The sequence below is a fragment of the Benincasa hispida genome, unplaced genomic scaffold, assembly GCF_027475165.1.
Source record: "Benincasa hispida cultivar pf3 unplaced genomic scaffold, pf3_genome.v1.1 HicScf1602, whole genome shotgun sequence".
NCBI classification, from domain to species: domain Eukaryota; kingdom Viridiplantae; phylum Streptophyta; class Magnoliopsida; order Cucurbitales; family Cucurbitaceae; genus Benincasa; species Benincasa hispida.
Window position 1 is genome coordinate 8,877 of NW_028325968.1, and position 15,647 is coordinate 24,523.

Consider the following 15,647-nt stretch of genomic DNA (forward strand, 5'->3'; position numbering starts at 1 on the left):
CCTTCAAATGGCTGTGGAATCACCCGTTTAACACTAGAGAATTGTCCAAACCAAGTTCTTGAACTGAGGCTTCCCTTTTAGATTAAGAGATGCATGACCTTAATTACACTTAGGCTGCCACCTATCCCACTAAGTCAACATTAAACCTTCTAATCTCGACAACTGGCCACTACAATCGGTGATTAAGCTGAAAAGCTTCCCCTAATCACCAACTCATAGCTTACTAACTCTTACCAATGCATGGCTTTACTTGGATGCATACACACCTCTTAGCTAGTGCACGTCTCAGCGCCCTTACTCGCACCTGATGCCTAGTCTCAAGATCTTCGCATGGGCCTACTTTACACACATCCTTGCCCAACCATTGCACACCAATGCACGCACAAGCCGCATCGCTTAAGGCATTCTCGCCCATGCGCGCGTCCTTGCCCAACTAACCTCAACGTGAGGCTCGACTAGCGCATAGCCCATGCTAAACGCATGGCATCTTCTTCTCGGCCAACACTTAGCCAATGTTCTTCTTCACACCACTAGCTTTCATCTTAACCTTAAGATGCTTAGGCCATCGCACACCTCAGCATGACCGTCAATGCATCATGACCTTCAACACTTAGTCAAAATTTCTCTCATTAACCAAGCCTTCTTACTCTTCACTTAGCACCCGAGAGCCCTTAGTAATCAACACTTGAAATCATTTTTCTTTCCTTCCTTAGCATCCTCAAGCTTTCCCTACAACCTAGTATTAACTTACACTTCTTTCACTTAGCACCCGAGAGCCCTTAGTAATCAACACTTGAAATCATTTTTCTTTCCTTCCTTAGCATCCTCAAGCTTTCCCTACAACCTAGTATTAACTTACACTTAATCTTATATAACATACACAAGTAGAGAAAATAAGCTTCGGGGTTGACAAATATTTCTTGCTTTGCTTAATGAGATCCACAACTACTTTCCGTCTCAGGTTGTTAGTCTACATGACTCATTGAGTACTCATAGGCAATCATTTTAATACTCATATATTAAGCAAACAAAATAACTTCCACAAATTCTACTTAGATCATGATATTAATCTTCACCCTTACCCCATTAGAATTAGTTACTTATGACAAGAGATAAAGCCAAAGTGAGGATAGATAAGATGATGAAAGTGAACATGATGATATTAAAATAGTTGTTGAATACACAAATGAACTATCTCTTAAACAAAAGGCTACAACAACTAAGAAGATAGAGAAATAAGGTGAAGGGCAATTGTTAGTAATCTCTTGCTTCTCACAGATGAATGTTGAGGCTGCTTGTGATATAATGGTTGGATGAATGCAGAAAGCCCTTTTAGACTCTTGCTTCGGCGAAGCTTCGATGAAGAATCAAGGTGAAATATGGAGGTGGAATTCCCACTCTGATAAGTCGTAATCGTCTAACGTGGTAGGTGAGAATTTCAGCATTGCTATCATGGTCAATATTCTAAATACTTGCGAGAAGATCCGCTGGTATTGACTCTGAGATCCCGAGGCATGCGACTAATTGTTTGTTCGTCGGGTAGGGGTTTTGCACATTTGATGTAGGTCCTACGATCAGTCTGCAAAATAGACACTTTGGTGCAACATAACTCATGATATGGGGTAGTAGATGTTTTTGAGATGCTTCACACAAGTTTAATAACATGAATACTTAAGAAGATTGACACATATTCTTCTTATCTATCATCATTATTCCAAGTAAAAGACTATAATAATTTGTATTTCTACAAGTTATCAGGTTGGCCGACACCTTTTGACATTTCACATGGGCAACCATTTGTTTTCCCATCTTTTCACGCAAGTCCACCCCTTCCCCAAGCCTCTTTCTCCATCCACCATAATTTTCCATCTACAAATTTCAGCACATCCAATCTCCTCGTCTCCCACTGACTTTGCCCACCAATGTTTTTGTCAGTTGTCATTTTTCCATCTGCCAGTCTCTTTGCCACCCTAACCAATGAACTACCGGTGTCTTCTCTCTCCATCGTGGTCAACTTATTGGGAAAAACCTTCCACTTCTATTGCATGAACAAGCAGAAAAATAACTAAAAAATTGAAAGAAAATAATAAAATTGGAAACACAATAATTAGCGTGAAAAACTCAAACTCAACGGAAAACAACAGCCCATCAAAGAGATTCATTATGCAAAAAATTGTTACATTCTCAGAATAATTCTCTCCTCGACCCCAATTATAACATCACTCTCAAAGCTTTTGACTACTCATACCCTTTTTCCCATTTTTGAACTAGAGAATGCAGAAGGGAATTTAACAAGACTTAACACACCTAAGCTTAAAATGTTTCTAACTGAGATGACTTGAAACCAAAGACATAGATTCCTTTTATAATTCTTGGAGCCCATGACTTTTTTGAGTTTTTCTGATGTGGGATGATTGCACTTTTACTATTTTACCAAAACCCAACACAACCTTCCACTACAACTTTGAGAAGCAATATTTTCTTCGTCCAATCATTGGAGACTTTTGACACATTCGGCTTCTTCAATCGAGTTGTCATTTGTCTGACACCACCTTTTCCATTGGTATTTTTCTCCTTTTTTCATTCCTTGCATCTCCAACTTTTTTCCTTTTTCATCATTCAAACGTTTTTATTTTGCTTGTCACTTTGCCTCCTTGACCTTACGTCCATCGGTGAGTTTTCTTTGCTTGTCTCGACCTTTTTTTTTATGGGTAGGTTTTCTTTTTGTCTTTCCTCCTCGACTTCTTCATCTTCCCCGTTTGGTTTCCATCTTCGATTGAACCATAAAGAGTTCTTCAGGTTTGAGACATTAGCAATCTTAGAATGATTGTCAATTGTAGATTTGTTTACAAACTTGAAATTCTCATTCCATTTTTGCGCTTTAAGTTTCTCGCAATTTCTCCTCCCGAATTTTTCTATTTGTCGTTATGCGCTTACAATCTGCAACCCAATTTTGCAGTTACTCCCACATCCATGGAGTTTCTCCTCTATCTGTCATATAACATTTGCGATTAGCAATTCGTTTTAGGCACTCGCTTCATGTCTATGGTTCTTGTTCTCCCATTGTCCAAAAGAAAAAAAGAAAGAAAAAAACAGTACTCCCAAGAAAGAACGAGCATTGATACCAATTTATTAGGATACTTCCTAATTAGAGCTCTTAAGAACAAGAAAATTCAAGAACACTCAAATATGGAAATATGCTATATAATAAAAGTAACATGACAACCTAACCTTACGAGAGGGCTAGTCTCTCCCAAATTTACCAAATGAAATTCCAAAAAATTTGACACCCACTTCCCAACCCCACTCCCTCTATTTATCTATAAAGCATTGCCACTCCTAAGGTGGCCAAGTGTCGGTGTCGAACATGTGTCCGACACTGCCACGTCCTGACGTCGCCGACATGTGTCCGACACGCCTTATTTCATTATTGTTTTTTTAATTTTTGACACGCCCTGACACGACTGGACACTTAAGGGCACAACTGCGACACGTTCAAGACAATGGACCTACAAAATTAAAATGAAAAAACAATGAAACAACCATTTTTAAGCCCGAAGGCTTATAATATTAGCCCAATCGAAAACTTAGCTTTTATGGTAAATATGTAGAACTGACTGCACAATTTATCTACCCGTATCGCAATCATGTTAATTTTCTTGAAAGGATTTCTTGCTTTCACTTGTTAGAATTGTTAGTGTGAATATGTGCAGTCTTGATGCGAAGTGATTGCCATTTGAATGCAATTCTTGATTTAAATGCATTTTTGTTTTACCCGAGTGGTTTTGATATGATATGCAGTGGGAGGGATAAGATTGAAACTAGATCAGGTGAAACTCTTTCTTCCCAGAATTTTCATTTTGAGACGTCTTAGTTGTAGTCAAGGCATTAATTGACAGTTCGGTTCTATTTTTCAGTTTAAGCAAGCTGAAGAAACTGCTCAGAATCTTGATTTGGATGGCCTTGTTGTAATTGGTGGAGATGATTCCAACACAAATGCACGTCTCCTCGTTGAAAACTTTAGGTATTTTTCAGAACTATGAAATTTGTTTATTGCCTCCCTCCTTTTTGCTCTCTTTCTCACTCTCATTGTCATATATGGATAAGCTATTATATGTTATTTTTATTACAAAAATATAAGGTTGAGTAATTAATTACTCTAGGGTACCATTTTTTTTTGTGTGCAAGACTCTATGATCTATATTCCCCTTCTTTCTGTTGTTTTCAAATTAGTAGTAAGAATTTGAAAACCCAAGTGATTGGTTGCCCAAAAACTGTTGATGGTGATCTCAAATCCAAAGAGGTCCCCACAAGTTTTGGATTTGATTCTGCTTGCAAGGTACTCATTTCTCTTTGTAACTGCTTTAGAATTCATATTTCGTTTGGACTCAACTTTGGTGACTGTTGCAAAGTTGAAGTAGTTTCTTCAAGAATTCAAGGAAAAAATGGAATGTCGCATTCATGAGATGAGATGCTTAATAGGCTCTTCTGATGTTTATGCAGATATATTCAGAAATGATTGGTAATGTGATGGTTGATGCTCGATCTACAGGAAAATATTACCACTGTAAGCATTTTGCTTAATGAAATTGAAACTAAAAATAGTTCTGATGTGCTGACATGTTCATAATAACTGAATTATTGACATTACCAGTATTTAAAGTTCAGATATGTCCACTTTTTTAAAAAATATATAAATAAATAAATAGATAATATAAATAATAAATCCCATCTTGTTGCTTTATCTGTAAAATACAGTGCACTTCACGGCTGCTCAATTTTATTAACCTTCTCTATTTGACCTACCTAATGTGAGGTTGTACTTTTTCATTGTTGTGATGTTGATACCTTTTTGTTTCTCACTCAAGTTTCAAGTTTATTATCATATGACATTAAAGTGTACATATATCCACAGTTGGACGGCTTATGGGTCGTGCTGCTTTTCACATCACACTGGAGTGTGCTTTGCAAACTCATCCAAATATTACTATTATTGGAGAAAAAGTAGTTGCTTTATTTAAACTACTTAAGATAGAAACCTTTGTCAAGGACAACATTTATCTCCACATGCTTTACCAGATAGAAATCTTTGTCAAGAGGGGCATTTACCTCCACATGCAACCCTAGGGTAGTTTATTCTCTTTGAGAATTAGATTTTGTCTCAGTAATAACTAATAATCTTTGCAACAGATACTATGTAACTATGAAAACTGAAATTGTTGAGTCCGTTAATATATCCTGTTTGAGAATTTTATCTTCTTGCATTTTTACATGGAATGGTAAATATCAAACAAAACTTAAGGGTAAAGATGAAAAGTTGTGATAAACAAAGGATTCATGGAATTAGGTTGAAACTTTTAATATGGTGCAATGGAACTAAGTATTGACATCCCATATCATATTCAATTGCCTAAGTGATATTGGATGCCTTTTTTGTCTGCTTTGAAAAATTTGTTCTCTACCACCTAGTTGTATTTGACTCATGGAGATTTATTGGTTTTGAATGTATGCAGGCGAAAAAGTTTCTAGACAAAAAATAATGTGTTTTGAATGTTGACTCATTTATTAATAGAGCTTTAGTTTATAGGGTACATCGAATTTACAATGTGATTTGCAGGTTGCGGCTAAGAAGCTTACCTTGAAAAACGTTACAGACTACATTGTCGATGTATTTAGTAAACGTTCTGAACTTGGTTATTAATTATGGTGTTGTACTTATTCTCGAGGGTTTGTTTGACTTCATTCCGGTGGTATTTGTCTTGTTATTGTAACTAATTGTGTTTATTTCTTTTGGTTGTATACTCACTATCCACTAAACCTAAGATTCTCGGGATCAATATTTCATTCTTGAATCGATATCATTTATAATCTGCTTTCTACAAGTGCAACAGCTTATTTCGGAACTCAATGAAATTCTTGCCCACGATATTATAGATGAGGATAGGTTATGCACAAAGAAATATTATAGATGAGGATAGGTTATGGAAAAAGAAACTAACTCAATCTCATTACTTTTTTGAATTTTTCCCACGAGCAATCAAAGAACAATTGTTGCTTGAAAGAGATCCACACGACAATGTCCAAGTAATTGTTTTTTCTTTTTGTTTTATACATGTCTTTCCATGAAATTGAGTTGGAAAAGAGAAAACAAAAAGGTGCATATAATGGGCGGCCAATTCAAGGGGCAGTCACATTTCTTTGGGTACTTAATCTATTCGTGCTTGAAATGTAAACTTACGAATGGTACGAGCGAATGGCCACGAGATGATACGAAAAAAATTGTACTTTGCTGGTTAGTGCTCTGTGTGTTATCTCTGTTTAATTCTTCTTATGACTTATAGGTACGAAGGGATGTTGTGTTTACCCACGAACTTTGATTCAACTTATTGCTATGCTTTGGGTTACACTGCTGGAGCTCTCCTCCAGAGTGGAAAAACTGGACCAATATCATCGATCTGTCTGTCCCACTTCTTGTACCTCCTGATCATTTTAGTCTATAACCTTTTAACCTTTCATTCTTTTTCTTGATATCAGTTTCCTCCATTGATTTTTTCCTCGTTTCTATTACTTACTAGTTATGCATATTAGGTAGGAAATTTGGCTGCTCCAGTTGAAGATTGGATGGCTGGCGGAACTGCATTGACTTCGTTAATGGATGTGGAAAGGAGACACGGTATGATTTTTTCATGAAAACGTGCATTTCTGTTCTCATGTTTTCTTGAATAACACATTAATAATTTTTTTTATAGAATATTTTTTATGGGGAAGAAGAAGGGAAATGACAAACAGAGTATCAATTATCCAGCCGAAATGAGAACAATGAAGTTCACTAGAAGAAAAAAAATGAAAGATGAAAAAAAACTCTCCAATCTATATTAAAAAGACGACAATTTTCTAGTTGATGAAACTTAAAAGTTTATTTTATTTTTCTTTTTTTAAGTATCCAAATAACTTACTAGTTACAAACACAATACTATAAAGACTAGTTAAGGTGCATGTAAGATCAGAAGAACAAGGATAAAAGTGGAGTATCATCATGTAAAAGTGGGGTATCTTTTCTCTTAACAATTTTGAAAGGCTTTGGATTTATAGAACATCTTCATGAAGTCTAGTTTAATATTTGTGATTTGATTATCTCTTTCTAAATGTAGAATTCGTTTGGCATGTAAGTTCAAGCCTGTGATCAAGAAGACAATGGTGGAACTAGATGGTAATATGATCTCTTTCTAGAGTAAATTATGTTTCCTTTAATCTCCTTCCCAGTCTTATATTATAATTCACGCCGCTCAATTTGTTATGTGAGGAGGTTAGATCAGAATCCTACCATTGATTATGCAAGTTCAAATCTAAAAGAAGAATGGAGCAGGTGATCTGGATATAGGTATCTTACACAACCAAATTGATGAAAATCGAACCTATTTTTCAGAATTTTGATAAGATATTTTAATTAAGTCCTGGGTCAAATTCCATAGTTGGAAGTGAGATATTTAACTTCTTTGTAGTTTCCATTCTTACATGAATTATTAGGAATGTGTTAAGTTCATTGTAATGTCTATTTTGTTGGTGTATATTTTTGCTCATTATTGTCTTGTAAACAGCCGGCCGGCAAAATCACAGACAAAGCTTTATGGTATTTCTTTTAATTCTTAGAAAAGGAGGGCTCCTGGGCATGTTCTCGAAAGGGAAGGCAGAGGTAGTGCTTCCAATGGCGAAGAGAGGCGGCTCGACAAAGAAGGAATTAGAAATCGTCAAAGATGACTTCTTTGTTGGCGAAACGAAGGGCTAGTTCTTTCTCACTCCATCTTATGGTATTTCACTTGATTTCTTTCTTTTTGTCTTTATTTCTCCTTTTTCTTTCATTTTTTTATCTCTGTTTCTCCGTCTATCTTCTCCATCTCTTGCTTAATTTTCTCCATTCATATGATTGTATCTCAATAACTTTTTGTTTTTCTGTTTTCTTCATCTCATTTCCATTGATACTCCTTTCTTCTATTTCTTTCTCTCTTTTTGTTTGCCCTTTGTTAAAATTTGATACTTCATGTATTATTATTTAGTTTATAGCTCAATGTCATTAAAGCTAAAATATTGAAATATTAGTTAAGTAACTTGGTCATTAGTGTTGCGTGGGTGTATCATTAGTGTGGATGTTAGTTTAAACAATATAAAAAATTGTTACGACTGTTGTATTTGGTTAGTTAATCATGTACTTTTTTGCTAGGTTGAATCACTTCCTTTTTATCCCCAATTCAAGTTACGGAGTAGAAGAACACACTAAAAGGTATGAAAAAGTTGTAGTAGTCTTTTACCTTCAGGCTATTAAATTTGAGTGATTTAGTCACATATTAACTCTAAATCTTGCTTAGAATATTTTTCTTGAACTGATATCATTTATAACCCGTTTTCTACAGGTGCAGCAGCTTATTTCGGAACTCAATAAAATTCTTGCCCATGATATTATAGATGAGGATAGGTTATGGAAAATGAAACTTACTACTCGTGTTTGAACTTTTGCTGTTTTACTTTAACGCTCCTGTCCAAGTAATTGTTTTTTCTTTTTATTTTATACGTCTTTCCATGAAACCGAGTTGGAAAAGAGAAGGCAACAAGGTGCATATAATGGGCGGCCAATTCAAGGGGTAGTCACATTTCTTTGGGTACTTATTCTATTCGTGCTTGAACTTTTGCTGTTTTACTTAAACGCTCCTGTTTAATAATTTAGTGATTAACACATATTATATTTAGCACTTGGGTAGTAGGCAAATCAGTTGATATCTCAAAAACATGCATGTTGGTAAATGCATTAAGATCTTTTAAATTCATATTTGATAATTAGGGGTATCAAGTATCTAGACTTCAATTATGAACTCGTAAAGAAAATGACCAATCAAGTGATGGCTTAGGCTTACAGCTACTTGACTTTCAAATGTAAACTTACCAATGGTACGAGCGAATGGCCATGAGATGATACGAAAAAAATTGTACTTTGCTGGTTAGTGCTCTGTGTGTTATCTCTGTTTATTTCTTCTTTTGACTTATAGGTACGAGGGATGTGTGGTTTACCCACGAACTTTGATTCAACTTATTGCTATGCTTTGGGTTACACTGCTGGAGCTCTCCTCCAGAGTGGAAAAACTGGACCAATATCATCGATCTGTCTGTCCCACTTCTTGTACCTCCTGATCATTTTAGTCTCTAACCTTTTAACCTTTCATTCTTTTTCTTGATATCAGTTTCCTCCATAGATTTTTTCCTCATTTCTATTACTTACTAGTTATGCATACCGGGTAGGAAATTTGGCTGCTTCTGTTGAAGATTGGATGGCTGGCGAAACTGCATTGACTTCGTTAATGGATGTGGAGAGGAGACACGGTATGATTTTTTCATGAAAACGTGCATTCCTGTTCTCATGTTTTCTTGAATAACACGTTAATAATTTTTTTTATAGAATATTTTTTATGGGGAATAAGAAGGGAAATGATAAACAGAGTATCAATTATCCAGCCAAAATGAGAACAAATGGAGATCGCTAGAAGAAAAAAAACGAAAGATGAAAAAAACTCTCCAATCTATATTAAAAAGACAACAATTTTCTAGTTGATGAAACTTAAAAGTTTATTTATTTTTTTCTTTTTTTGAGTATCCAAATAACTTAATAGTTACTTAGACAATATTATAAAGACTAGACAAGGTGCATGTAAGATCAGAAAAACAAGGATAAAAGTGGAGTATCTTTTCTCTTAACAATTTTGAAAGGCTTTGGATTGATAGAACATCTTCATGAAGTCTAGTTTAATATTTATCATTTGATGATCTCTTTCTAAAGGTAGAATTCGTTTGGCAAGTAAGTTCAAGCCCGTGATCAAGAAGACAATGGTGGAACTAGATGGTCATATGATCTCTTTCTAGAGTAAATGTCGTTTCCTTTAATCTCCTTCCCAGTCTTATATTATAATTCACGCCGCTCCATTTGTCATGTGAGGAGGTCAGATCAGAATCCTACCATTGATTATGCAAGTTCAAATCTAAAAGAATAATGGAGCAGGTGATCTGGATATAGGTATCTTACACAACCAAATTGATGAAAATCGAACCTATTTTTCAGAATTTGGATAAGATATTTTAATTAAGTCTCGGGTCAAATTCCATAGTTGGAAGTGAGATATCTAACTTCTTTGTAGTTTCCATTCTTACATGAATTATTATGAATGTGTTAAGTTCATTGTAATGTCTATTTTGTTGGTGTATATTTTTGCTCAGTATTGTCTTGTAAAGGGCCGGCCGACAAAATCACAGACGAAGCTTTATGGTATTTTTTTTAATTATTGGAAAAGGAGGGCTCCTGGGTATGTTCTCAAAAGGGAAGGCAGAAGTAGTACTTCGAATGGCGAAGAGAGGCGGCTCGGTAAAGAAGGAATGAGAAATCGTCAAAGATGACTTCTTTGTTGGCGAAACGAAAGGCTAGTTCTTTCTCTCTCCATCTTATGGTATTTCACTTGATTTCTTTCTTCTTGTCCTTCTTTCTCCTTTTTCTTTCTTTTTTTATCTCTGTTTCTCCGTCTATCTTCTCCATCTCTTGCTTAATTTTCTCCATCCATATGATTGTATCTCAATATCTTTTTGTTTTTCTGTTTTCTTCATCTCATTTCTATTGATACTCCTTTCTTCTATTTCTCTCTCTTTTTGTTTTCCCTTTGTTAAAATTTGATACTTCATGTATTATTATTTAGTTTATAGCTAAATGTCATTAAAGCTAAAATATTGAAATATTAGTAAAGTAACTTGGTCATTAGTGTTGCGTGTGTGTATCATTAGTGTGGGTGTTAGTTTAAACAATATAAAAAATTGTTACGACTGTTGTATTTGGTTAGTTAATCATGTATTTTTTTGCTAGGTTAAATCACTTCATTTTTATCCCCAATTCAAGTCGTGGAGTAGAAGAACACACTAAAAGGTATGAAAAAGTTGTAGTAGTCTTTTACCTTCAGGCTATTAAATTTGAGTGATTTAGTCACATATTAACTATAAATCTTGCTTTTTCTATCTTAAAATCTAGCTCTTTATTTTATCCTTGTTTTAAAAAATATTTGAATTAGTCTTTGTCAAATATTATGTCACACTTGCATTAGTCTTTGTAAAATCTAGCTCAAGTGCCTATTTATTTGTTTTGCTATTCTTACGTTCTCACTTCTTGGTGGAAACTAAAAATCCCATAGAAAGTTCATTTATTTTCTTGGTTGGTTCTTTGGGAACTATTAATGCCTTCCACGTCTTGCAAAAAACCTCCCATATGTCTTAGGCCTGAATTGGCAAGTTTTGTGTAGCATAGCCGAGTTCTAAACATTTACCTTGGTTGTCCCTTTTCCACTAGAGTCTCCAGGTGTTTTTGGTTGGGATTTATGTTTTAAGCCTTTTCTTTTTGCTAAGGTTGGGTTTTCACCAAATGTTGGTGGAGGTCTTTATCTGTATGCAAATTGATTGATTTCGTGGAGACCAAATGCGTTTTAAAGTAGCCTAAATTGTTACATTCGCTTGGAGACCAAATATCTCTTTTCATTTTTTAAATTAAAAATTTCGTTTCATTGAAACCCTCTCTCTCTCTCTCTCGTTGTTTTAGCCATAAAAATTTTAGTCTCTTGCTGGCCAAATCCTCACATTAGGGACTCATATGGAGCTTTTGGAGAATCAAAATCCCTTCTTAGAGTGTTATCCATTTCATCCACAAGCTCTTTCCTCTTATTCTAGTCAAGTCCTTCATCTTCTCGACCTTGTCGAACACTCAATTTTCCACTTCTTTCATTGATTCAATCTTTCATTTCTCTACCTATCTCCCCATTTTCATCTTCATTTCTCTCCTACCAATGTCTCCGCCTTTCATCGCTAATGCCGATGTTTCCTTAGTCATTGCATCTTCTCCGTCGGAGATTGGCCTTGTTTCTACTGTGTATATCGAAGTCCAAGCCCACTGTATCGATCAACCTCTCCCTTTTCCCTCTATTCCCAAAAACCCCTTCAAAATCCTCGATGGCCCTCCTAGCTCTGCCGCTGGCAATCCGGGTGTTTATTATCCATAGATCATTTACTTTCTCTTCTTGTTTTGGAGTTTTTAGCCTTCATAACGTGCTTTTTTTTTTTGTACTCTGTTTGGTAACTGGGTTGATTGATGTCTCGAAGGAAGAGTAGTGACATGCATTGAGTTTTGTTTGTTCTTTTACTGTTTTGCTTATGATTGTAAATCTTGCTTTTGTTTGGAACTTGAGTTTTACTGAATGCGTTTGAGGCCAGTTGCTACTTCTTAAGGTTTTAAAGTGTTTGAATTGTGTGTTATAAGTGCGCGCAGATGATATCACAAAGTTGTTTCTTAATCTTTTCGGCCAACCGTCGGCAATGTTGGTGCCAAATGATTCCAGTTCGGTGCAGGTGAATAAGAAATTGAAGATCGGAGTTGTCTAGTCTGGTGGCCAAGCACTGGGAGGGCATAATGTGATTTCTGGACTATTTGGTAGGGTCTCATTGTGTCCACATTTATAAATCAAGAACAAATGTTTGCTTTTCTGTTCAAGTTGTGGCTAATTAGCAGCTTCAATGATTTTGGTGAAGATTACCTACAAGTTCATGCAAAAGGAAGCACGTTGTATGGTTTCAAGGGTGGTCCTGCAGGGATCATGAAATGTAAATATGTAGAACTAACTGCATAATTTATCTACCCATATCGCAATCAGGTTAATTTTCTTGAAGGGATTTCTAGCTTTCACTTGTTAGAATTATTAGTGTGAATATGTGCAGTCTTGATTCGAAGTGATTGCCATTTGTATGCAATTCTTGATTTAAATGCATTTTTGTTTTATTAGGGTGGTTTTGATATGATATGTAGTGGGAGGGATAAGATTGAAACACTAGATCAGGTGAAATTCTTTCTTCCCAGAATTTTCATTTTGAGACGTCTTAGTTGTAGTCAAGGCATTAATTGACTGTTCGTTTCTATTTCCAGTTTAAGCAAGCTGAAGAAACTGCTAAGAAGCTTGATTTGGATGGCCTTGTCAATTGGTGTAGATGATTCCAACACAAATGCCTGTCTCCTCGCTGAAAACTTTATGTATTTTTCAAAACTATGAAATTTGTTTATTGCCTCCCTCCTTTTTGCTCTCTCTTTCTTACTTTCATTGTCATAGATAAGCTATTATATGTTATTTTTATTGCAGAAATATAAGGTTGAGTAATTAATTACTATAGGGTACCATTTTTTGTGTGTGCAAGACTCTGTTATTTATATTCCCCTTCTATCTGTTGTTTTCAAATTAGGAGTAAGAATTTGAACCCGAGTGATTGGTTGCCCAAAACCATTGATGGTGATCTCAAATGCAAAGAGGTCACCACAAGTTTTGGATTTGATTCTGCTTGCAAGGTACTCATTTCTCTTTGTAACTGCTTTAGAATTGATATTTCGTTTGGACTGAACTTTGGTGACTCTTTCAAAGTTGAAGTAGTTTCTTCAAGAACTCAAGGAAAAAAATGGAATATCGCATTCATGAGATGAGACTCTTAATAGGCTCTGCTGATGTTTATGCAGATATATTAAAAAATGATTGGTAATGTGCACAAAGAGGAAATCATAATAAACATTAATCGAGAAAAGCTCCGGATTAAAACAGTCAAGATTCTGGAAGAACGAGAGAAGAAGAAAATGCCACCGTGGACGTGAAAGGCCCAGCTTGGAATAAGTAGTCCCTGAGCTACTATGTGAAGACCTCATCACGGATGCATTCTTTTCGAATATCCTTTTTCTACCTCAATACTTCATGAACTTTCATCACCTTATTATTACCTGTTATCATATATTTGCTTTTACTGTCATCATTACCCTCTCAATGTTTTCTTTGCAAACGATCAAGGCACACGATTGCGGAGGCGCTGCATGAAGATACAACTACTTTATTATTATCATTACCCTCTCAATGTTTTCTTTGATGCAATGTAAAGGAAGATCACCGCAAAGAAGGAGGCATCGACAGACAATGCCGACGACAGCGCAAATTTTGGTGTTGTATTTTTCCTTCACTCTATTCCAAATTCTGCACCATCGCATCGTATTTTAATTTTGAAAGTTTTATCACCGCATCCTGTTTGATTACCGCAATCATTTAACATTGATATATTTAGTAAGTCGCCGCATGCTTTCTCTTTGCCATTTATGATTTCAAAGATGAATCACATGCATCTATTTTTTTTTTATATATATACTAGAGTCAACTTATTTTTAGGACAATCACCTCAAGAAATGTTTCTAAAAGTTAGTGGTCTGCTAGGTTTCTTTCAAACTGATCCTTTACCAAACTTCTTAAGAACATTGGATGACTTCTTTCAATCTATTGGCAAGGAGGACATTGCCGCATTTTAAATTTTGGGGTGAGGTATTTATTTTCAACCTTGCTATTTTTGGCTATATGAAGAAAAAAAAGGAAAATTAGAATAACAACTCCACTGCCAACGCAATGGAGAAACACATGTTGATAAGAGTTAAGTTGTGAATGACACATACCTGTAGTTGGATGTCCGCAAGACACACGTGGGGGCAAGCCAAAACGAAAGTAAGTCGCCAGGATCAACGCATAAACAAATGACCGCAATTCCGCTGCTAAGTATGTATGAGTCTACTTTGAGAAAGAGCGTCTTGCTCGTAATTGGATGTCCGCATGACACATGTGGGGGCAAGCCAAAATGAAGGCGAGGCATGCATCCATCGCATGGTAGTTGCGCTCATCAAGCAATTGCGATCACCGTGTCGAAGTTGCGGTATTAAGCGAATGCGGTCACTGCAAGATTGCGGCTACACGATAACGCATAATAGAGGGATCAACGCAAGGTTGGTGGAATGAACACATCAACGTACATCTTGGGAAAATAAAAAACTGATGTTGACATTTCACCTACTACGCCATTAGCAGCAGAGATTTAGAAAGGACTAACGCGTCGCGAATGTCAGAATCAGAGCAGTCCATTAATGCTGTCGGCGATCCAATCTCTATATAAAGAAGCCGGTGAGCAGAATGTCAACTTATCTAGAGTTTTTCCCTGCGATCCAGACAAATGCGTGAGAAGAAGGCTTGAGAATTCTTCATCTCCTTCTTCCATTCCGAGAAACGACCAAAGCCTACGATCGGAGCTAGATCTCGGGAGAGTCAGCTCCACCGCCCATCCATGGCACCCTGATGCGTTATTTTATGAGGTGGAATTATGGATGAAAATGCGTTGAGCACTTAAGTTTTCTCAGTGGAATTCAAGTGTAAACCCCACTGAGTTTCTTGGTAAGTCCAGGGTCGAACACAGGGACTTGGGAAAAAATATGCGGTGGTAATTTCTCAGAAGAATTTGCGGTAACCAAATAAATCAAGTAGTTATTGGGAATGTTGTTTGTGGTAATAAAAATAAAGAAATACAGCGGAGTTCGAAAAGAGTTATAAAACGGGACGCGATAAGTATGCGGTGAATGGGTTGAGAAGAGTTTCGGCTAACACTTCTTAGGATGCGTTCATGCTATGCGATCATGCAACACACATACAATAGTAAATCATCTCTCGATGCGAATGCTACGACTTTTAATGCTAGAACGCATGCGATATATGCGATAAGACTATAGGACCTACACATAA

The 15,647-nt window shown here is 36.0% G+C and overlaps 2 long non-coding RNA genes across 8 annotated transcripts; both read left to right on the top strand.

Moving 5' to 3' along the window:
• The first annotated feature begins 390 nt into the window (after window positions 1-390).
• LOC150030893 (uncharacterized) lies at window positions 391-4,941 on the top strand. Of its 3 annotated transcripts, none has more exons than XR_016526429.1 (4): window positions 391-3,830; window positions 3,918-4,567; window positions 4,759-4,816; window positions 4,916-4,941. It is a non-coding gene; the product is annotated as an uncharacterized LOC150030893 (long non-coding RNA). The 3 variants fall into 3 exon arrangements; XR_016526430.1 differs by having other exon boundaries at window positions 391-4,339; window positions 4,504-4,567; window positions 4,916-4,925; XR_016526428.1 differs by having other exon boundaries at window positions 391-4,567.
• A 4,622-nt stretch (window positions 4,942-9,563) lies between these two features.
• On the top strand, window positions 9,564-13,334 carry LOC150030894 (uncharacterized). Of its 5 annotated transcripts, none has more exons than XR_016526426.1 (7): window positions 9,564-10,154; window positions 10,258-10,484; window positions 10,892-10,951; window positions 12,338-12,499; window positions 12,598-12,719; window positions 12,849-12,902; window positions 12,989-13,225. It is a non-coding gene; the product is annotated as an uncharacterized LOC150030894 (long non-coding RNA). The 5 variants fall into 5 exon arrangements; XR_016526427.1 differs by having other exon boundaries at window positions 9,564-10,057; XR_016526424.1 differs by adding an exon at window positions 13,300-13,334 and having other exon boundaries at window positions 9,567-10,484; window positions 12,989-13,093.
• The last annotated feature ends 2,313 nt before the right edge of the window (window positions 13,335-15,647 follow it).